Source organism: Takifugu flavidus, chromosome 4 (genome assembly GCF_003711565.1).
Source record: "Takifugu flavidus isolate HTHZ2018 chromosome 4, ASM371156v2, whole genome shotgun sequence".
Classification (NCBI taxonomy): domain Eukaryota; kingdom Metazoa; phylum Chordata; class Actinopteri; order Tetraodontiformes; family Tetraodontidae; genus Takifugu; species Takifugu flavidus.
In genome coordinates, this window is record NC_079523.1 from 15575437 (window position 1) to 15597779 (window position 22343).

The following is a 22343-nucleotide window of genomic DNA, read 5'->3' on the forward strand; positions in this document are numbered from 1 at the left end:
GCTATATCTGTACAGTGGGACCCCTACTTACGAAATTAATTGGTTCCGGAAGTTGTTTCGTAACCTGAAAATTGCATAAGTAGAGACGCGTTTTCCATGTAAATGCCCTAATCCGTTCCAAGCCCCCAAAAATTCGGACATAATATTTTTTATAAATCATAAAAATGCATCAAAACATGTAACAACATGTACTTGTTACAATTAGATTACCGCACAATTAATGTAGAAAATTAGTGCAAGGCTTCTCCAGGAACAAAATTAACTTTATTACAAGCTAATCTTACATTAGCCGTCATTACTAGCAACGAACGTTAACACTTGTGGTAACACCGCCACCTAATGGACAAACATTCGAACACCCACATTATAGATGGCGGTTGCCTTTTCGCAAATTATAGCCCTGGTCACTGTGTCACCAGCAATCTCTTTCTCCTTTATCCACATGAGTAACAACCTTTCCATCTCATCATTCACTGCTGACCTCCTCTTCGAAATGACAGAGTGCTTTGGTTCATAGCAAATAAAAGTTAAACCTGTACATATTGACGTCCCTCCTAGCCAATAGGATGACAGGAAGACGCTAGGCGATAGGCAATGGCAGAGCAGCTACAAGCATGTTTACATTCGCTAAACTCCGCGAGCTGCGAATAGCAGCGGTAGCGTATTTTTGCCTTTCATATCCTGAATTTTCATTCGTAACGAGAGGAAATATTTTCCTGTTGGGACGTGTCATAACCTGTAAATTCCGCATGTAGAGACGTTCGTAAGTAGAGGCCCCACTGTATTTAAAACATACATAAGGCGCACCGTATTATTAGGCGCATGCTAAAACATACAGTAAAAAATGACAACGGAAGTAAAACGGTGAGTTTCGACATTTATTGAACAAAATTTTCATTCTTCTGCCACAAAACCATCAAAGTGTTCATCTTCTGTATCTGATTTAAACAGCTGCGCTATTTCAATGTCCAACATCCCGAATTCCTCTTCTTCATCATCTAAATCAGACTCACCGACCGGTTCTGCTTCAGCATTGATGCCGGATTTTGTGAAAGCTCTTACAATACATGAAGACAGTATCATAGCCCTCTACAATCCACCCGCCTCCACTGGCATAACTTGCCCGCCACTGCCTCATAGATGTGGCTGGGCGGGGTTATCTTGTCGCAGCAGTAGGTGCGGAAGATGGCCGCCCTCTCCTGGTAATCCGCGGGCAGCCGCTGCACAACAGTTGTCCTTGCACGTATGGAGAGATACCGCCTCCTCATAAAGCGAAAACACCAAGACGGACCTCCTTGGAAGTGCTCAATGTCTATTTCTTCAGCAATCGCTTTGGCCTTTGGTGACAGTAGAGACGCCCCTGTCACGAATACTTAGAACCCAGTGGAATATAAAACAGAAAAGTCCAAATAGTCACAAAGAGGGAAACTCCAAACTCCTGCGGCCGTGACAAGCTCCGGGCTCATCTGACGAACTCCACTGCAGCACACCAGAGAGGACGAGAGGGGGGGCCTCCTCGACGCTCTCCAGACAGGTTTTATACCTGGACCCGTCAGGCAGCCAATCCCAGCAGATGGGCCACAGGTGAGCAGGTGAACATGCTGGGTCGACTGGAAACGCTTGGCACTCCCCCTGCAGGTCAGCCAGGGAATTGCTCTTCCAGCCAGCCCCGACAACAGTGAGGCACGACAGAGCCGTCACAGCCCCTTCCAGTTGTTTGCTGTTCCACAACCAACTGTTACACTTGGTCTTCCAGCTCAGGCCACCTTGCTTTGTTCCCACGGAAACTCAGCTTCGTCTTCCTCACTTTCATTCACTTTCTTGTTTTCTCCACTTTCTGACCATGGACTCATTTACATTAAAATGTCTTGCAGCTGCTCGATTGCCATTTTCAGCCGTATATTCGATGGCTTGTAGTTTAAAGTAAGCCTCATACGCGTGTCGCTTGACCGGCGCCATTTTAGGGGATCCTTACGCATAGGTGTGCCGCTAATCGATGGGCGGAGCCTTTAGCGTAGTGCACCCACCAAAGGCACACAGCAGATTTTGAAACTCAGTCCACACACAAGGCACACCATATTATAAGGCGCACCGTTGATTTTTGAGAAAATCTCAGTGTTTTAGGTGTGCCTTATGGTCGTGAAAATACGGTAGAAAGAAACCCTGGCTTTAAACAGGACAGAACTTGAACTGCGTGGCTTATTTGGATTTCAGGGTTTATTCATGAAATGCTGTTTGCAGAGGAGCCCATGCTAGAGACAACAGCATTTTGTCACATCTAGCATCAAACCATGCTCAAAAAGTTACTTTTGAGGAAATTTACTACCAACAAGTCCTCTTTGAAATGTATTAAACAGTTCAATGTAAATATTGAATGTTACACGCAGATCTCATTCTTTTCTTGACCTCTTTATCCCTTTCAGGGTCAGGGAGAGGGAGCTGGAGTCTATCCCAGCTGCACCCTATGTCAGCAATTGGAGGGGCGTTACTTTGCTTAAGGTTACCTTGGCAGCGCCCTGAAGGTGTCCTTGCCAGATCACCTCCCAAGTTTTGACTACATCGTGAACCCTCTGCTTCTCAGCCCAGTCACCTGTAGACTGAGTTATCATCGTCCATTAAATCTAAATCTCCCGCAGCTCACTGTGTCTGGGCGATCACGCCTGCTTTCCTGCAGGTCTGGACTGTCCTGCCTCCTCCTGATTACACTCTACCACTGCTGTAGGATTTGCAATGGTGCCCTGAAAAGCACAGTCTTTCTGCCTCCCGTATTGAGCTGAAAGGGGACACAGTTTGTCCCATGATATCGTGAGAATCAAAAATAATCCATGAAATATCAACGGGATGAATGTATAAGGGGGCGTTTATATTAAAATATACGGCAAATTAAATTAAGCCCTCTCCTAGTCTGTGACAGACGAGCTAACACGAGTAATATGAAAGAGCAGGGTGCTCAATACGTAGATGGCGATCTGCCAGTCGATCACCAAGGTACTATTGGTAGATCGCATGGCAATAAAATCATCCATCCTGTCACTTGATTGATATACAGGGCAGCCAGTCAGATGACATCTGAATTTTTTTGACTTAGGTCACTGTGCACGCGCAACCATGGGGCTCTACATGCAGCAAAGCTAACAAGCTAGTCAGTTTATTACCGCTAATTTTTCGCTTGAGCGGGGAGCAGGACCAAGTAAGAAAAATAAAATTTGTCAATTTCATACAGAATGGGAGGAGGACTTTTTTTTTCATGATGACATTTTGAAAGTGCGTTTGCCTCATCTGCAAGTCCACCGTCGCAATACCAAAGAATAGAAATGTGGGGTGGCATTTTTGGACTGTTCAAGCGAGCTAAGAAAAAGGGGAAGGAACTAGTCCCAGTTTTTGGGACAGCGCTCATTTATCACAATGGCAAAAAATGGACATAGTTAATTATGTTGTGTTGTGCAACATATGTGGTTATGCAACGTAGATCAACATAAATTGTTAGAATCCACAATATATGTCTAAAAAATATATAATAGGTTGTTCATTTTGACTTGGTCATGTCATAAGTAGCTTGCATGCTGAAAAAGTGTAAGCACCCATGGTCTAGACTAAAGGTCCTCAAGCCAGCTGGTGGACTCCCCCAAGGCTAAATCGAGGAAGCAATGATGGTGACAGGACAGGGAAGGTCCATCCTTCTCTTCTTTCATGGACGGTCTTTTTTAGCAATGGGAGCCAGAAGCCACTGCCTCTGAAGGGGCTCAGTAGATCTGTGGCCCCTGGCTAATCACCCCTGGCATGATCTGTGACATAAGGGTGTAGAATTAGAAATCAGTGTGGGTTTGTTGGCATTACCTGCAGCTGCTGCAGGATATCTCTGCACGTGTGGCCGCTACATCTCGGTGTCACTTTTTTTGTTCTCTACATCACTGACATTCCATTCAACCTTCACAGATAAAAGACAATGCCAGGAATATCCCCTCCTCTACTGAATATATAAGTAGATCACATGCTGAAAAAGTGTGAGCACCCCTTGTGATAGAGAACCCAGTTCATGTCGTTGGCTGACGACCATTGACCACAGGTCTCAGATTAGCCTGCCCCTCAAGATGCGTCTCTTTGTGCTGACAACCCATTTTGGGTCATTTTTATTATAATGAAACGGGGCAGTTCTGATCGTGGCTGCTCCATCTGTCTAGACTCACCCTCTTCTTGACCAATGCCACGGCGTTATGTTGCTTTGCCACTGTTGAGAATGCAGACCTCTTACCCAATAGAAAACATTGTCAGTGTCGCTAAGATACGCCTGCCACGCTACTTTCCCACAATTGAGATGGCAAAACAGCGTGACTGCAGGGCTGTATAAAATAACAGGAAAAAAAACAGGAATACTTTCAAAAATTATTATTATGATAGTAAATGTTAAAATGTTCATTTTCCCTGATATGTTGGGCTTAAATTTTTATGTGATCCTGGAAACAGCATCACAAGCTCCTGGACTTTTACTCTGAAACATACTGTTACTGGCAGTGTAACTTTGCATATTAGCTAAATACTGAGAGAGATAGCGATTTAAAATAAAAAAGTTAGCATTTGTATTTAAAATTTAGGTTTATATTTAGAATTCACATTTAGATTTAGGTATAAAATTGTTTAACATTTCACATTTTACATGTAACATTTAAAATTTAAACAACTTAATACATTTCTAAGATGGCAGATTTTTCAAATATCCTAAAAAAGTGACCACTCTTTTGAACATGGTTTGAAGGTAAATGTCACAAAAATTTGCTGTTTTTACTCTAATGTGAAGGGACTGAACAGCCTTAAGAAAACACTAATCAAGGCGGGTTATCAGGGGAAAGAGGCTTTGGTCTGCTGGAGAGAATAAAGACTCTGGAGTAAGGTCACGTGGTCTGATATGTCCAGATTTACCCTGTTCCAGAGTGATGGGGCATCAGGGTAAAAAGAGAGGCAGATGAACCCATGCACCCATCATATCTTGTGTCCAGCCTTCAGAGGCAGACCTCTGATCTAGGGCTGCTGCAGGTCCTCAGGTCCAGGTTTAGCAACATTATGGACCCAAAGAATGAGGTCTGCTGACTACATGAGGATCCTGAATGACCAGGTTCTTCCATCAATTGAGGTTGAAGATGTGGGCATGTTCCAATATGACAGTTTCAGGATTCGTGGGGCTCAGATAGTGAAAGAATAGTTCAGGAATAATGAGACATTGTTTCACAAATAGATGGGCCACCAGAGTCCAGAATTCACCAGTACCCCCCCCCCCCCCCCCCCCCCCCCCCCCCCAAGTACCTTTGTAATGTGTGATCATCACTACAAGATCTGTGTGGAAGATGAATACCAATGCTGGATGGACATAAATCTGTGACATTCCAGAAGCTTATGGGAACAATGTTGAAGCGAGTGTGTCCTGATCATAGCTGAAGGGGCTCCAACAAAACATAAAACTCTGATCTTTTCTTGGCCAGATGGTGTAAATGAATATACAGTATATGTGTGTCAGGGAGGAACACAGGCTGTCAGAAGGCTACACGTCAAACTGGGGCTGATTTGGGGCATTTTTAATTGTCTCCTGACACGAGCTACACTTCCTGACAGTGACATCTCAGGCAGAATCAGTGTGAACTTCGGAGTGTGAACATAAGCTAATCTCAGCTGACTGCAGGATGAAGATGGCAGCCAACAAAGCATGGGGGAGGAAAGTCACAAAAGCATCAACAAAGAATTGGGAAATTCCCAAGCCCTGAACTACAATTGCACTGACCTCCCCTAAACCTGCCAGTGTGCACGTGCAACCATTACTGGGGTGAAGGAAACAGCCGTAAATGGTGACACCACATGTCAAAAGGAGGAGCATAGTGAGGCCCCCTGCTGGCTGGCAGCTGAGCCAACGAGCGTCTAGGTATCGGGTCTGGAGAGAGTTTGATGTGCATCAAAGCTCCTTTTAGAAGAGCAGTTTGTAGATGGAGGCTGCTAGAATCAGAACTTGGCAGTAGCCTTTCACTGATCCAGGTGGGGCTGCACTATCATCATCGGCCTCATAAAATACACCAATCCTGCTAATGTTTCTCTCTTCAGCTGGAAAGGTGACCAGGAGGACGTGACATGAGGTCACCCTCCACAGCCAGGAAGTCTAGTGTGTTTGGACCAGTGCAGGAAGCAGAGCGAGCTGGGCCGGGTCTTCAAGTAGACTGGGACTCTCAATCTCTTCAGGCCATGTCCATCCAACCAGACCTTTGATGATGTCATGTGAAACAGAGCAGCATAACCTTTGACCTGTTCAGCATCGTCCCGGACACTTTGTTTAAATATTACTCAACACTCAAGAGAACAGATGAAAAATATCATTTTATGATAATTCTGGCACATTTAAAGGAATGTTAATTAATGTGTACTGTCCCAAATAATTAAATAAATAACCATTTTCTTGTGGACCCCGGTCCAACTTCTTGTGGACCCCGGTCCAACACTACTGACCACAGATGGTTGTCATGGTGATGGTTCATTGAGGCCTTTTATCAACCGCTCCCTGACAGCAAATGAATTTGCTGGTCCAACAGCTCAGATCAGCCAAAATCAATGAGTGCTACCAAAGCTCCAACAGTATTCTCCTCTGGTGGTGCCGTCAGCCGGGAAGCAGCCGCCTCAGTGCGGTGGCAACAAAGGTGGTGGTGAACACATGTGGGTCAGCAACACTCCAACAATCCCACTCATTTATTATTATGATTTATTTTGCACTGATGAGCCTGAGGTCCTAATTTATCTGCTGCTGGCAGTTCCAGAGGGAAGCTATGCTGGCTAGCTCGTGTCTCCCACATATAAAGAGCTCTGGCAAACAGAGACCTAGCCACATGCACAGCCATAATTGGCCCATGCTATTGGCATCTGAATGGAGAGAAGCCATGCATTGAAGAGAGGGCGAGAGAGAGAAAAGAAGAAGAAGGAATCAAAAATTTAGAGTCAAGAAAAGGAGATCCTCCTGGTGATCAAGGAGGTAAAGTGGACCTCTGGCTGGCTGGCCGTCAGAGCAGACACTGCTTGTTGATGGCAGTCGAGTGGTTCTGCTTCTGGTTCTACCAGAACTGCACCTTCTTGGCATCATCACAACCTTGAAAAGGTTTTCACTCAAAAGAGAACAGCTTCAGCCCCCCTCCTCCCAGCCTCACCGGTATCTTTTCTCCCCTTTCATATTGCTGCTTCCCCTGACTGGAGCAGACCCACCACACAAGACATACTAGGATCAGACCAGTTTAGCTGATGGATCACAGTCTGCTGTTTTTTTAACAGCAGTTGGTTGTTTTTTAACTAGCAAAGCTAGAACCCAGTAGCTAGAGCAGGAATTTAAACTGGGGCATCTCCAGCCTGGTTCAGAGAACAGAGGTCCAACCCAGCACTGGGCCTGAGGACAGACCACTAGAAGAATTATTTAATATAAAAGAAACCCGCATGGAAAATCAATTTTCCTGAACACACAAGTGTTCTTTTACATTGTGTTCGTCTTGAGGTGTTCTAAAGAAGAATATACCTTTAAATTCCCAGAAACACCATTTCTTTCTTAGGATGGCTTTCTTAGGATTTTCTTCCAGAACATTGAAGTTAAATTCAGATTCAGATTCAGGTCCTTTATTATCCCACACGGGGAAATTTACAGTGCAACAACAGCAGAGCACGCAGAGAAAAAAAGATAAAATCGAATAGAATAGAATTTGGAATATACAAAGAGGATGTATATTTACAATAATCCAGGTAAATGGATACTCGGCCCCTGTATACCTGTACATAGTGCAGAGGGTGAATACAATATACATATCAGAATATATAATATTCAGATTGTGCTAACGGGCGTTATTTTTATTGTGCAGTCTGACAGCGGCCGGCAGGAAAGATCTGCGATACCTCTCCTTCGCACAGCAAGGGTGGAGCAGCCGCTCACTGAAGGAGCTGCCCAGTGCTGTCAGGGTGTCCTGTAGGGGGTGGGACGTGTTGTTCAACATGGATGACAGCTTAGCCATCATCCTCCCGTTTCCCACCACCTCCACTGAGTCCAGGGGACATCCCAGGACAGAGCTGGCCCTCCTTACCAGTCTGTCCATCCTCTTCCTGTCCCTGTCCGTGATGCTACTGGACCAGCAGACAATCCCATAGAAGATGGCTGATCCCACCACAGAGTCATAGAAAGTCCTCAGGAGTGGTCCCTGCACTCCAAAAGACCTCAGCCTCCTGAGCAGGAACAGTCTGCTATTGCCCTTCTTGACAAGGGCGTCTGTGTTGTGTGTCCAGTCCAGGTTATTGTTTAGGTGAACACCCAGGTACTTGTAGGACTCCACCACGTCAACATCCGTTCCCAGGATGTTCACTGGTGCAGGCGGGGGGTTGTCTCACCTGCGGAAATCCACCACCAGCTCCTTGGTTTTGCCAGCGTTGATCTGGAGGTTGTTCCGCAGGCTCCAGTCCACAAAGTCCTGAATAAGTTCCCTGTACTCCGTAGCAGCAGAGTCGTCAGAGAACTTCTGGAGGTGACATGAAGATGTACTGTGTGAAAAGTCCGCGGTGTAGAGGGTGAACAGGAAAGGAGCCAGAACTGTTCCCTGCGGGACACCAGTGCTGCAGAGAAGCCGATCTGACTGGGAGCCCTTCACCCTCACAAACTGTGGTCTTTGTGTGAGGTAGTCCAGAATCCATGTTGTGAGGTGGTGATCCACCCCAGCTACCTGCAGCTTGTCCCCCAGCAGCCTGGGCTGGATGGTGTTGGATGGTGAACGCAATGGAGAAATCAAAAAACATGATCCTCACAGTGCTTCCAGCCTTCTCCAGGTGAGTGAGGGAGTGTGGAGGAGGTAGATGACGGCATCGTCCACCCCGATGCTCGGCTGGTAGGCGAACTGCAACAGGTCCATGAAGGAGCTCACCAGTGGGCGCAGGTGGGCGAGGATGAGTCTCTCCAGCGTCTTCATTAGATGAGACGTCAGAGCCACCGGCCTGTAGCTGTTGAGCTCCTTGGGGTGCGGTGTCTTCGGCACTGGGACGATGCAGGATGTCTTCCACAGCTGTGGCACTCTCCCCAGCTTCAGACTCAGGTTGAACATGTGACTGAAGATCCCACACAGCTGGTCTGCGCAGGACTTCAGGAGCCTGGAGCTGATGCCATCCGGACCCGTTCCTGGCTCTGTTCTTCTTCAGGCCCTTCCTCACCTGGTGTGGTGTGAGGGACAGGCTGGAGCAGGGAGGTGTTGGTGGGGGGGATGGGCATGGGCCAGAGTGTGAAGTGTCGGGAACGTGTGAGCTGAAGTTCATGAGAGAGGGGGAGGGGGGACAGGAGGAACAGTCTATTGGGGCACAGACAGTGGCGGGGGTAGCAGCAGAGGAGACTGGGCTCAGGGGAGGGGTTTTTCAAATCTATTGAAAAACAAGTTCAGGTTGTTTGCCCACCCCCGGTCACCCACAGGTTGAGACTTCTGCTCCTTGAAGCCCGAGATGGTCTTCAGTCCCTTCCATACGCCACAGATGTTGTTCTGCTGCAGCTGGTTTTCCATCTTCCTCCTGTAGTTGTCCTTCTCCTGTCTGATCTTTCTCCTCAGCTCCCTCTGCACAGTCTTCAGCTCTTGTCTCCAGACACAAAAGCCCTCTTCTTCTCCTTCAGGAGGGCCTTTATGTCTGGGGTGATCCAGGGCTTGCTGTTGGAGAAGCTCCGTACAGTTCTGGTGGGTACAGTGTTCTCCACACAAAAGTTAATATAGTCCGTGATGCAGTTGGTGAGATTGTCAATGTCCTATTCATGGGCATCGCTGAATACATCCCACAGGGTTGTGTTGAAATAGTCTTTCAGGGCCTCCTCGGCTTCTTCGGACCATTTCTTCACTGTGCGGGTGACAGCAGGCTGCCTCTGCACAAGAGGTTTGTACACAGGCTGGAGGTGTACAAGGTTGTGGTCGGCACGGCCCGGGGGAGGGAGTGGTATGCCTCCTTGGTGTTGGCATAGAAGAGGTCCAGTGTTTTATTGTCCCTGGTGTGGCATGTGAAATACTGGGTGAATTTGGGCAGAGAAGATGATGGAGAGGCATGATTGAATTCCCCAGAGATGAGGAGGAGGGCGTCAGGGTGTTGTGTCTGCAGCCTGCTCACTGCTGAGAGCAGGACATCACAGGCTGCATCAGCGTTAGCAGAGGGGGGGGGATGTACACAACCACCGTAAGGGCATGTATGAATTCCCTCGGCAGGTAGTGAGGCTTCATGCTAACGGCTAAAACTTCGATGTCCTTACAGCAGTGCTGCTCCTTGATAGTGATGTGCCCAGAGTTACACCATCTATCGTTCACAAACACTGCCAGTCCTCCTCCCTTCCTCTTACCACTCTCCCTGCTTCTGTCCGCCCGTAGAAGAGTAAATCCGTCGAGTTGTGCGGCCGTGTCCGGAGTTAGCGCGGTTAGCCAGGTCTCCGTAAACAGCAGCAGGCTGCACTCCCGGCACTCCCGCTGATGCCGGGTCAGCGCCGCCAGCTCGTCCATCTTGTTGGGGAGAGATCTGACGTTCCCCATGATGATGGAGGGCAGGGCGGGCCGATAGCGTCTCCTCCTGGTACGGCGCTCGACCCCGGCGCGGCAGCCCCGTTTCCTCCTCCTCAGCTCGGGGGGCACAGCTGATCCCTGCTGTAAAGAAGCGAGCCGCGGCTCTGCGATGGGTCTCCGGACGCAGTATCGAAAAGTGAAAAAACAAGTAGAGCCACCAGTGCAAACTCCATAAGTCTTACATACAAGATAAATGAAACAAACCGAACGCACCAAAAACAAAAGTAGTAGGTGCGGAGAAAGAAGAAAAAAAGTAAAGAAAAGCTCGAAGGTGAGCCGGAGCTGTTGTTACAGGCTGCCACTCGCGCGGCGCCAGTCATAATGTCTGTCTGTAATGTTACAGGCAGAAGCTCCAGTTGTATTAAACCTCCCAGAGGACAGAGCTGGAGACCCACAGGGAACAAATGAGGTTCTTACCTGAGGAGACGAACAGAGCAGACGAACAGCAACAGACATCAGAAAGGTGCAATGTTTCCCAGTCTGCAGCCTTAGCAAGGATGGCTTTTTTTCCTGATATAAAACCGAAACTTAAAAGAATCAACACGATTCCAATCAAAATCCACTCAGGCGTCACATAGACACGCCTGTAAGCTCCACTTGCTGGCAGCTTTTAGGTGATCCACGCCCACATCTATTCATGGCCGCTGTCTGAGTCACAGCACCTGCAGGTCTTGACATTCAATTTCTGTTTGCTTTGAGAGGAGCCTCTACGGCTCCAAATGTGATGTGATTTGCCCCAACAGGGCCGACCTCTGACCTCACTGTCCCGGTGCAGTTGCTGTGTTTATCCAGACTTCAGACTATTTAACAGCTGAGTGATTCTCCCTCCAAATCTGCTCAATTATTCAACAGCCTCTGTGTGTGTGTGTGTGTGTGTGTATGTGTGTGTGTGTGTAGATGCTTCATATTGAATCACACAATACACATTCTACTAAAAAGTGAGTCTAAAATGATTTCAGGTAGGGGAGGGGTCATTAAATGTGCCTATCACAGTTTGATGGGGGGAGGTTACAGCCCCCCCAAATAGTGTCATTTGCATCTGCAACGTGCAGGGAGGGGCGGGGTCTAGGCCTCTGCCACCGAAGTGCAGGTATGAACATGCTTCAAGCTTTATTACCCGAGAGCGTTACAGTAATAAAAGCCCGACTTTCGTCGGGGACCTCATCGCTTCTGCTGCTGCTGAAATTAGCCCTGATGTTCCAGGGTTGCTCTTCTCATCCTCGACGTACACCCGTGTAAAAGATTAAAGTCTCCCCAGAAAGGATATTAAGTGGAGCCGGGTGACCCCTTGTAATCCCAGAACAGTCTATTTAATCAAACCTGAACCAACACTTGATCTTTTTTTCCCCTTTTGAACGCTTAGAGGACCGGAACTCTGATCCGTTCACTTCCAGGTCGATCTGGATCAGACCACGTCCAAAGTCTTCTACATGTTCACAGGTCAGATTCTTACTGCCGTGAGCATCACATGTGACTTCTTCGGTTTTAGATAACGTTAGCGCTGGAACATGTCTCTAATTGTTGCTGATCCAGCCCTAAATACATAAGGCTAGTCTCTTCCTGCGTACATTAACAACATTAATCTCTGTCCGGGTGTAAGATGGCTGATGAAGAACCATGTCTTCATTTACTCTTTGGTTCATCCAGGCAGAGCCACACAGATTTCCTTAAGCCGTTACAGATATTTTTACTCTGGTAGGTTTGGTTCTAATATGAAAATCAGACAAATCCGACACTGAGCTGTGGCAGTGGTAGCACATAAAGAACTCCAGGAGCCTTTTAACTGCACATGTTTGGAGTGGAACAACTTGTGTCGCTATGTGTTATCATCCACACAGCATACACAGTTAGCTGTGATGCTAACCTGGACCTAGAGCAGATAATTTTGGATTTCTATAGAATCCAAAATCAACTGTGCTAACTGTAAAGTACATGACTTGTTTTCCAAAGCAGATCTCATATTTCTGGGGGATAAAGGCCGCCAGGTTCTCCTCCTGAAAGGTTCCTTCGGTGTGTGTGTTAGCTGGCTGGCTAACAGGAAGTCCCTGTTTCAACTACGGAGAGCAGCAAAGACCTCTGGGAAAAAAGGGGAGGGGGTGCTGGCTGACAGATCTGCTTGAGCCATAAATCACCCACAGAGCAAACCCAAACCTAGAGATGACCCTGCAGAGGACACACACACATACACACACACACACACCGGAGGATGGGTTCTGAGAGTGTTCAGACTGATTTACAAACATTTTCAGACTGTTTCAGAGGATCTGAGTCCAGCAACATAGCTCCTCTTGTGCAGGAACGGCTTAATTGATTTATTTCTGTCGGAGTTCAAAGGGAAAATTAATGCGTTTTACATTCTTTTTCTGAAATTAATTCACCATTTGATTCTGTTTTTTGTAGTCAGAACGTCTGTGGCCCTGTAGACCTTTAAGAGTCTTTTCTATGTTCCTGCAGGCCTGAATGAATAATTTCATAATGGTTGACACCATGATGGTGAACAAAGCAGAGATGACTGAAACAATCGCTCCATCTTTCTGCAGATGTGATCCACTTCTTCATTTTCTGATGCACACACACACACACACACACACACACACACACACACACACACACACACACACACACACACACACACACAGACCCTCCATCAGGCTGGAACCTACTCTACCTCTGCTGTGTGTCCTCAGGCCTTGTTTGTCCATGTCAACGCTAAGCTGCTTGTCTCGGGGTATACACTCCACGGCGTCACTGTGCGCCGTGTCGGGCATAATAAACAGTTTGCGAGCCCATAAAGCCGACTGCTGTGAGTTTTAGAAAGCAGAATAATCTGCCTTGAGCCTCTGTGAGGGATTTACTGTGTGTTTTGGTATCTCTGCCTGTTTGCGTCCCTTTTTTTGCTCTCCTTGCGGTGGAAACTGATACCACGAAGCTAATCCTCCACTCTGTTTGCTTTGTATGCAGTGTTTGAGGTGTTTAATCAAGTTGAAGCTCACCTCATTCCAGACCTCCAGTCTGGTGGACTATGCTAATAATACTGCGTCAGAGCGCTGCTATGCTCTGTGTCTCAGAACGGATCGCAGTTAGCCGTAAACAGAGTTGCAGCTTTGTATGTTTGTGTTGTGAAAGCTTCATTTGACGGCTGACAGTTCTTCTCATGTCAGTGCTAATTAATGCTAACCAAGATTAGCATGCTTATCTTTGCGGATAATCTGTGCTAACTGAGGAATAGCATTTTCACTGTGTTGATAAACAACTACAACCTGGAATATTGATTAAACTGGATCTTGTTCTTCGACTGTTGCAGCTGAATTCTCTTGAGGTCAATCACAAAAGGCTGTGACTGTCGAGTTGCAACAGAAATCCTAGCTATGTTAGCAATATGCACAGCTGTCTCACAAACACACGTGACTCAACTGACTGATTTTACTGATGTGCAGAGAGGATCTATGGAAGGCCGATGCCAGCAGAACCCTGAGCCCTGAGCCCTGACGGAACTGATCCGCTCCAGCTGCTCAGGCAGTGAAACCAAAGGCACTGTAGCAGGAACTGCTTTGATGCTAGCTGTAGCCAAAAGAGGAAAGAAGCAATTCTCCTCAAAACAAGTTACTTCCTGAGTTCCAGAAGAACCTGAGTGATATGTGATATTTCTGGAAAAAAAAACAGAGATCACTGTTGGAAAAAGAGGAAGAGGAGTGTGGCAGCAGGACCCAGGACTGGTCTTCAGCAATGCTCTGCTGACAGAAAGCCAGCAGTGGTGGAATGGACATTTGTTTTAAGCCACCTGATCTACGAGTGTCCGAGAAATGGGGGTCCAAATATTTGGTTTCCTGTTTTCAGTAAAAATTGTAAGAGCACTTCCAGTTTCCTGGACAAACAAGTCGCCCTGCCGGAGGCGCGACCTGCTAAAAGCCGGCAGCAACGCCGCAGGGATCCCTCCTGTATCTGTTCAGCGGGGACAAGAGCGCTACAATCCTAATTCAGCAGCGGATTAGCGGCACAGGGATGGAGTTAATTTACTCAACATGCAGAGGAGCTCAGGGGGGATGATCCACAATCCTGTTTGCTCTCCACATTGGGACATATGGTGGCCAGCTGGGTCATCCACACAGGGTAAACGGGGTCTGACCCCAGGCCAAGCAGGACCACACACAAACGTGCACACTCTCTCCCCCGCCGAGCGTGTTCAGGAAGCGACCCCGCCGTCCTTGCGCCAGTCCCTGGTGTAATTATGGCCCTTAAAGATGAAGGATCACTGGCTATTAACTAATCAATAGAAACCATTGAGGTGGGGGGAGTGTGGGGGGGTGGAATCCATCCATTTTCCAGAAGTAAAAATCATTATGTGATGCTGAGCGTCTTGTGTGCACCACAGCAGCAGCAGCTGTCACTTACGTGCAGTGGTGTTGGAGCTTGTGCTGTAAAACAATCTGTAGCTTCTGATTGGTTCCACGAGTCTATACGTACATATTTGGCCAGAATATGGGTGAAATATGAAGAGACTGTTGCTGTTTGACAGCCTAGTCATTGCTGGTGATCGTTAGCATGCTAACAGAGGCTATTTGATGGTGTCAGAAAGGAAAGAATAAGGAGAGCAGAACCTGGTTAGAACCAGACCAGGAAGCATGCTGGTTTCGCTGGAAACATCTGTCTTGTTGCTCAACACAGCTGCGACATTCAGGAAAACTATAACAACAAAACTAAGATGCAAGACTTCTCCGGAAATCTTCTACAATAATCTCAGTCTATCAACTAACCGCCCCAAAACGGTGGATAGAAGTAAGTTTGAGTTCGTATCGTATTCAAAGATATGGTGCAATGACTCTCCACTCCTGTGAGGGGCACTTTTGGGAATCTTCCACATGTGCGAAGCCCTGAAACAGGTTTCTAAAGTCTGAAATTGAAAAGATAGACAGAAGACTTGGCCTTCTCAAGTTTATGGTAACAATTGCTAGCTTCCTTCAACCATCAATTTCTTTGGCTAGAAGAAAGAGCTGAGTCACACATGCTTATCAGTTACGACGGTCTCCTCACACATGCGCTTCAATTAAGCTTCTTAACAGATGAACATCAGCATGCATGCATTATTACACACACACACACTCACACACAAACACGCACACACACGCGCGCATGCATTTCCGACAAAATTTCCGGCCAGCTGGCAGCTAACAGGCAGTGTGCTTTGGCTAAGCCGCCACCACTGCCATTGTCATCTATCAGTGCTAAAACAAATCCTTCAATCCCTGTCGATACAATATTTATCCTGGCTGCAATCCTGCCATGTCTACATGCTCATCTGCCGCTTTCGCATCTGCTCTTGACTTTCTTTGCAGCTAAAGCAGGATGATAGATGGTTGGACAGCTGGATGGAGGTGATTTGGCGATTTAAGGGCCAATTCTGGGCACTACAATTGGTTCCTGAGCGAGTAATACATCAAAAGGAATTAAAAGGTGATTGCACTGTGTGTGTGTGTGTGTGTGTGTGTGTGTGTGTGTGTGTGTGTGTGTGTGTGTGTGTGTGTGTGCACAAAACAAGGAAGGAAATGGGATCACGCACGTGGGAGAGACGGATTAAGATGTGGACAAAAGATGCAATTGTGAGATAAAAAAACGATAGGAATGAGAGAGGGGGAGGTGAGTTTCAGACACACACACACACAACGCACTTACATCTGCGGCCCACCCCTTCTCTGTCATTCAGCAGACCCTGGAGCTTTACCTCCTTCTAGCTGTTGGCTAGATCAGGACAGTGATGATGGGGTTTCTGCTGTTTTTTTTTACTTCTTCAGCTTTCTCGCCACCATGAGTCACCTGATCACAGCCATCACCGCCTGAAGAAACAACAATACTCTCTGCTGGACTTTGCTGCTCCTTCTGGTACCAGCAGCAGGACGAAGCAACCTCATCAACAAAATATCATTGTGAAAATGAGTGTGGTTACCTGGTAACAGATGGGAGAAACTCTGACAACACCTCAGAGGTGGGCAACACAGGCAGACATTGCTCTGCACAGGCGTGTGTGTGTGTGGGTGGGTGGGAGGGTGGTTGCTAGTTAAGCATCTATCTGTCTTGATTGCACCTTCTGCACCAGCATCGGGACTGTACAGGTCAGCAATTGAGGTCAGCAGGGGTGGGAGAAACAGCTAGCAGGAAAACACAGAAAACAGCCTAATCCATTAGGAACAGAGCTGGGGAGGTCAGGAGCACCTCAGGGCTCCAGAACACCAACACCTCCACCAGCCAGAACCACCCAGGTTCCACCCACCTTCACACAGTTGAAGTAGCAAACAGCTGCTGCAGAAAACCACAGTGACCTTAATTTATTTCCCCTACCCAAAGGTGGAATTCTGCACAGCTGAAGCTTTGCCTCTGGAGTCTTAATCAACCCCTTCCACCACAGCAGGATGCATCCTGGTTTAAGGAGACTTTAAGGTTCCTCTGGTGAGCTACTGTAGACTGTAGATGGTTTAGAATATGTCGTCTTTCATTATGTCCATGGAAGCGTTTGGTCCCTACTTAATGCCAGACTTGAATGCCAGATGCCAGGAAGCGTCCACTTTCTGATGCTACAACCTTTTTAAATGTTGCCGTATGTTTCTTACAGTTCAGCAACGACCATCAAGGACAACCAAAGCTTCCAGGAAAGCAGAAGAGAGCCTCATTGGATTCACCAACACTGCTCATATTCTGGTTCCTTTCTTCATTATATCAAACCCTACGATTATTCAAGAACCTCTTTAGTTTGAATATTTGGAATCACACCAATCACTTTATTCATAGAGATGATGATACTGATTAGGGGATTGTGGGAATTTAGGAGATAGACAGCTACAAGGAATAAAGATCTCCTCTGTGTCCTGCAGCAAAGCCTGCATCCTCGGGAGCCACAAGATGTGATGGATCCTGGAAGCTCCTGCGAGCTGTTCTGATGGTAAAAAGGACAGAGACTTAAGGTCCTATCTCTACAATGATAATAATAGTGATATAATAATGAATGAATAGAAATAATAAGAAGACTATAATTATAATAATAGAAATGGCAATATAATCTTAACATGATATGATGGTGATAAGAATAACAATAATATGCACAATGCATCAGTGCTTTAAATAAAGACCTCAGTGTGTTCTGAGTTCTTTTCATGCTATTTATTTCTGTCTATATTTGTCTGATGTTTGTAATGAACAAACTCCATGATGACAGTTTGACAACCAAGAGATTTATAATAACTTTTGTAGATGCTTCATTTCTCTTTAGACGGAATGCACTGAGGAGAGAGTAGCACTGTAGCAAGACGGCCACCCTGAAAGTAGACAGGGTGGCAGGTGGCAGCGTCTATGTACATATGTCCACGGTAACACCGAGCAATGCCAGCAAGGACCTGAGAGCAGCAACCTCTCAGTCCATCACAGCTTCTCCCTCAATTGTGCTACACACACACACATAGCATAGCCTGCCACAAGCCAACAAATGCTGGTGCCTACGGGTGTCTGCCACATCCTCCCTCCTCTGGAATTATGGGTAAATACTTCCTTCGTTCATTGCGCTGTTTATGTCTGTTAATTGACCTCCGTTTGGGGAATAAACAATAATGACAACCAAAGAACCTGTTAGCGTTCACGGGCATGATTATGTTGCAACGCCTGGACACTTTCTGATTCCATCCCTCATCAAAGAGGAGCCCAGCAACACAAAACCAGCACAACACACTGATTCCCACACCACTGGCTTCATTTGTTCACACTAATTATGCTAACGTGTGAAAGTAAATGTGCTAATGACTCATTAATGCAAAAAGCAGCGTTAACTGAAATTACCAGCTAATGTTCCTCTGAAAGCTCCTGTTTCTTTTCATCGGGAGGCAGGAGGCCAAGGTTCCTCATTGGTCTAGGCTAATAACATCACTGATGAGGAACAAAAAAGCTAAAAGTTTTCTGACACCCATAGCTTTGGCTAACAAGGTTGCTGGCACCACTTGGCCTCTCTGTTCCCTCACAGTGAAGAACTCACGGGCAGCTCCGCTTCGCAGGTACCCTGAACCTTTGTGAGGGCCAGCGATGAATTGTCACCACTGGAGCCTCAGCAGGTGATTCACTTCAAGATGAGGAGGTGGGGACCGGAAGGAAGGTTGACATTTTGAAAAGAGATGTTCTTCTCAGAATTGTTTGAAGGGACAAAGACCAGGCCAAAACCATCAGAGTGCCAGTTTAGTCTTAAGTGCTGAGAATATGTGAGATTTTGTCCCATTCTCAGGCTGCAGAGATGCAGTTTCCCAATTGCTTTGTTGTTCAGCAGCAGCAAGGCAGCATTTGTTTGATTGACAGATCTCCTCTTCTCTCCAGTTTGGTTTTTCTGTTGGATTCCGAAAGAAAAGTTTCAAGTTGGCTGCTTGATAAATTGGAAAGGTTTATTTCTGTACATGTTCTGTATTATTTGTTTAGGGTTATTGTCCAAATATGTCGGCCGTTGTCCATTGAAGTTTCCCCTGAGATGTTTCTAAGACACAAGGCCTCATCCAGTTACTGCTCATGGATGTGGGTGTGGAATCCTGTGATTGAAGTAGCTCTTAGTGATGTCGTTCGAAGGAACAACGTCCTCGACGTTTTTCTTTTCCTTTATTAAAAGTTATTCAGGAAGCATCTGAGGTCTTAAGATGCTCCTAAAGGTGGAACCTGCCAACAGGAGGACATTTAAGAGAGTCTTCAACAGAGGAGATGATGGAAGGACGGAGAGGAGGGACAGATATTCTCCTTAAGTGATTTAATAGGACGCTAGGACACTAGGGAAACCACACAGCAAGTCTGCCTCTGACCTTGAGCCTCGATCCCAGGACTGGATTTCCCTCTAGCAACTCTTTGTTGTTCACCTGTAGCTCTGCTCTTCTGCCCAGTTCAGCTCACATCAAATGCTTTTACCAAGCTGGCGGTGATTACAGTAACGGAATAATCATCAGGTTGAGGCACATTCAAACATCTGGATCTCTGTAGTGATTCATTTTGCAGTTTCATCATCATGACATTGTCAATAATTTCATGACGACTCATTTCTCTATAGGGATTCGAGTTCTCAGTCAATAGGAGAGGGTTTGTTTTTGTAACAATCACTTACAGCTTTTAGAAGACCATGTTGCCTAGCAACAGGCTCAACCACACCTCCTCACTCAGGCTTGCTCTCAGAAACTTCCTGAATTAAGCTGATTCTCCCTGGGAATGTTTAGGCTACGTTAGGAGCTCTGAGAGTACTCTGAATACTGGACTCCTGGCTAGCACAGGTTAACCGCTTTCTAGCTCAGCTGATTGTGTAGCATATGTGATGACAGGATAAAGAAGTGGTTTTACAAAGATGAGAGGTTGTTTCAGTGTAGAACCCCCAAACTGCAGCAGAAGATGCAAGCAACTAGCAACCGAAGTCCATTTGACATCAACCCCCGATGAGCATCAGCTCCGGACTCCTTCAGATTTGGAACTATCCTTTTCCTTTAAGGGCATCAAATCAATTCTTCTCTTTTTCTCTTTTTTTGGGGGGGGGGGGGGCGTGGTGAGCCAGTTTCAGCCCCCATTAGACGCACAGACACAGACGTAATCACAGAGAGTACCTGTATAATGCATCGGCCCTGACACCTCGCACGGAGCTTAGTGGGCAAGATCCATTCCATTAATCACGCAGAGGACATGCAAACATGCTAGCATGTGCAGCCGCATACGCTCATGAGGACAGGACATGATGACACTAGCAACTTTAGGCGGGAGGATGTGTTGATTGACTGCAACTTCTCACTGTCCTCTGCATCCCTCAAGGTCATGAAGGTTGTCTTTAGATGTGCTCCTCCTTCATGTCACTGCTGCCGCGGAGCGGCACGCCACTACTAATCAACTGCTCTGCTGTGTTTTTCTTCTCAGTGCAGCCAAATGGGGCCACCTGCCACGTGTGCTGGGCCAGAACATCTCTGCAGCCAGTGATGGTTCGCTGTAGCACATACTGGATAACAGGCCTCCAATCTTAACCAGCCATGACAGTACATATAATTACTCTGGGCTAATATTAGGCACAACAGCAGCATCTAGCAGTAGCAGACGGACTGAAATGATGGGCAGCTGTGGCAGATGTTACCACTAATGCTACCTTAGTTTGGTGTAACTATTATAGCTGGTAAAAATATTACGGTAAAATTTATTTAATATGTTTGGAAAATGTTTTTTTGTGCGAGCTACTCTATCACCAAGCTAGCTCATCAGTATTAGCATGAGATTGGAATTGATTGAGCTCAAGGATGCTGACAAACAGACGCTTGGGATGAGCACCGATTGCCTGGATAACCAAATGGGTTGTTGGTTCTAGAGCAGCAGAATGTCTCTCCAGTCTTCAAGGCTGCCTGGATCAGGTCTGGAACTGACCAAAAGGCCAAATGACCCCAAACTGCAGCTGATGTAATGGCCTTTCTTTGAGCTGTGACACTTTTCAGGTGAGATCAGCTGCCAGTGTTGCAGCGGGTTGGGAATATTTCCCAAATTGACTCAGCACTAAAAATAAAAACACGAAACAGGTGAAGGTGGAGAAGAAATACGTTTTCCTCTTCAAGTTGTAGCAACAAAAGACTCATCTGAGGTTAAACAGGCAACGAAAGAAAAAGCCTTCATTTGAAACCTTCATTTAAAAGTTTGCAGCAGCAGGAGTCAAAGTTTCAAGGGAGAAAAGGTCAAGACCAAAGTCTGATGAGAGATGAAAGCAGAAGGAGCCAGAAGGAGAACCTTCTGGTGTTCTCCTCAGATTGAACATGGATTGAACTGTCTCAATGTTGCACGGTCGGCTTGGACACCAGAGAAAACTAAGACTGCTTTCACAGGCGTCGGCAAAGTGCTCAGGAGTTGGCCGTCGAGACTTAAAGTGCTAGAAGCACCTTCACCACCTCCAACCTCTTCCAAGCACCAGATTCCAGACCCGGATCGGAGCACCGACTGCGGTCAGATTAGCCTGATTAAAGACCATTTGACAAGGCCATATACCCACACCAGTATAGTTCCGTGGATTTACTGGGACAGTACAAAAAAGGCTAATTGTTACATTTTTAGAGTGTAACAATATGCACCTTATTCAGGTCAATCCAACTTTAGTTAAGCAGACACTCCCGGTGGACACAAACTCCGCCTCTGTGACCGCGGAAAGTGTGAGGGACACAATGGGACCCAAAGGCATCTGAGGATCAAAGTCAGTATCAAAAGAGATGTGCTACAGTATCGCACCATTGTTTCCTGTCCTCTTGCGTGGATTCCGACGCCATTACATCAGCATCTTATGTAAGAGCTGCGATGAAAGTGGGCTGTGGGGGGGGCATCAGGAGATCGGAACATCAATGACAGCCATGCTAACTCCATTCTCTCACTTGTTTGTTTTCATCCCCACAAGCTCCAGCGCGTTTGCAGACACAAGGGCGTCCAATTGCAGGTCAGACCAGCCAGTAGAAATGTTGAAAAAAAAAAAAACTAGAGACACGTTTGGAAGCTCAGGCTGCCGGGGCTGTGAAAGATTAATGCTGCTCTTCTGAAAACACCAAAGAGGAGATGCCAGAAGTATCCCTTCTCCTCTGAAGAGCTGGCAAAGTTTGAAAAAGAAAATGAAATAAAGTGAAGAGCTCAGAGATGCTAGCGGGCTAATGGAGTGTCGACTAAAGCACTCAAGAGATCGAGAGAGAGGCAGAGGTGGGTGTAGAGAGTGCTACCAAGCCCAAACAGAGTCACTCTTCCAGGATGTTCCTGGCTCTGTTTTCGTTACTT

The 22343-nt window shown here is 46.6% G+C and overlaps 1 protein-coding gene and 1 long non-coding RNA gene across 4 annotated transcripts in view; both read right to left on the bottom strand.

Moving 5' to 3' along the window:
- The window catches only part of LOC130524339 (receptor-type tyrosine-protein phosphatase gamma-like), a 129866-nt gene that overhangs the window by 84641 nt on the left and 22882 nt on the right, over positions 1-22343 (bottom strand). The window lies entirely within an intron of this gene.
- Positions 810-20874, bottom strand: LOC130524351 (uncharacterized). Its single transcript, XR_008950111.1, has 2 exons — positions 10989-20874; positions 810-3785 (listed from the first exon to the last, which is right to left on the bottom strand). It is a non-coding gene; the product is annotated as an uncharacterized LOC130524351 (long non-coding RNA).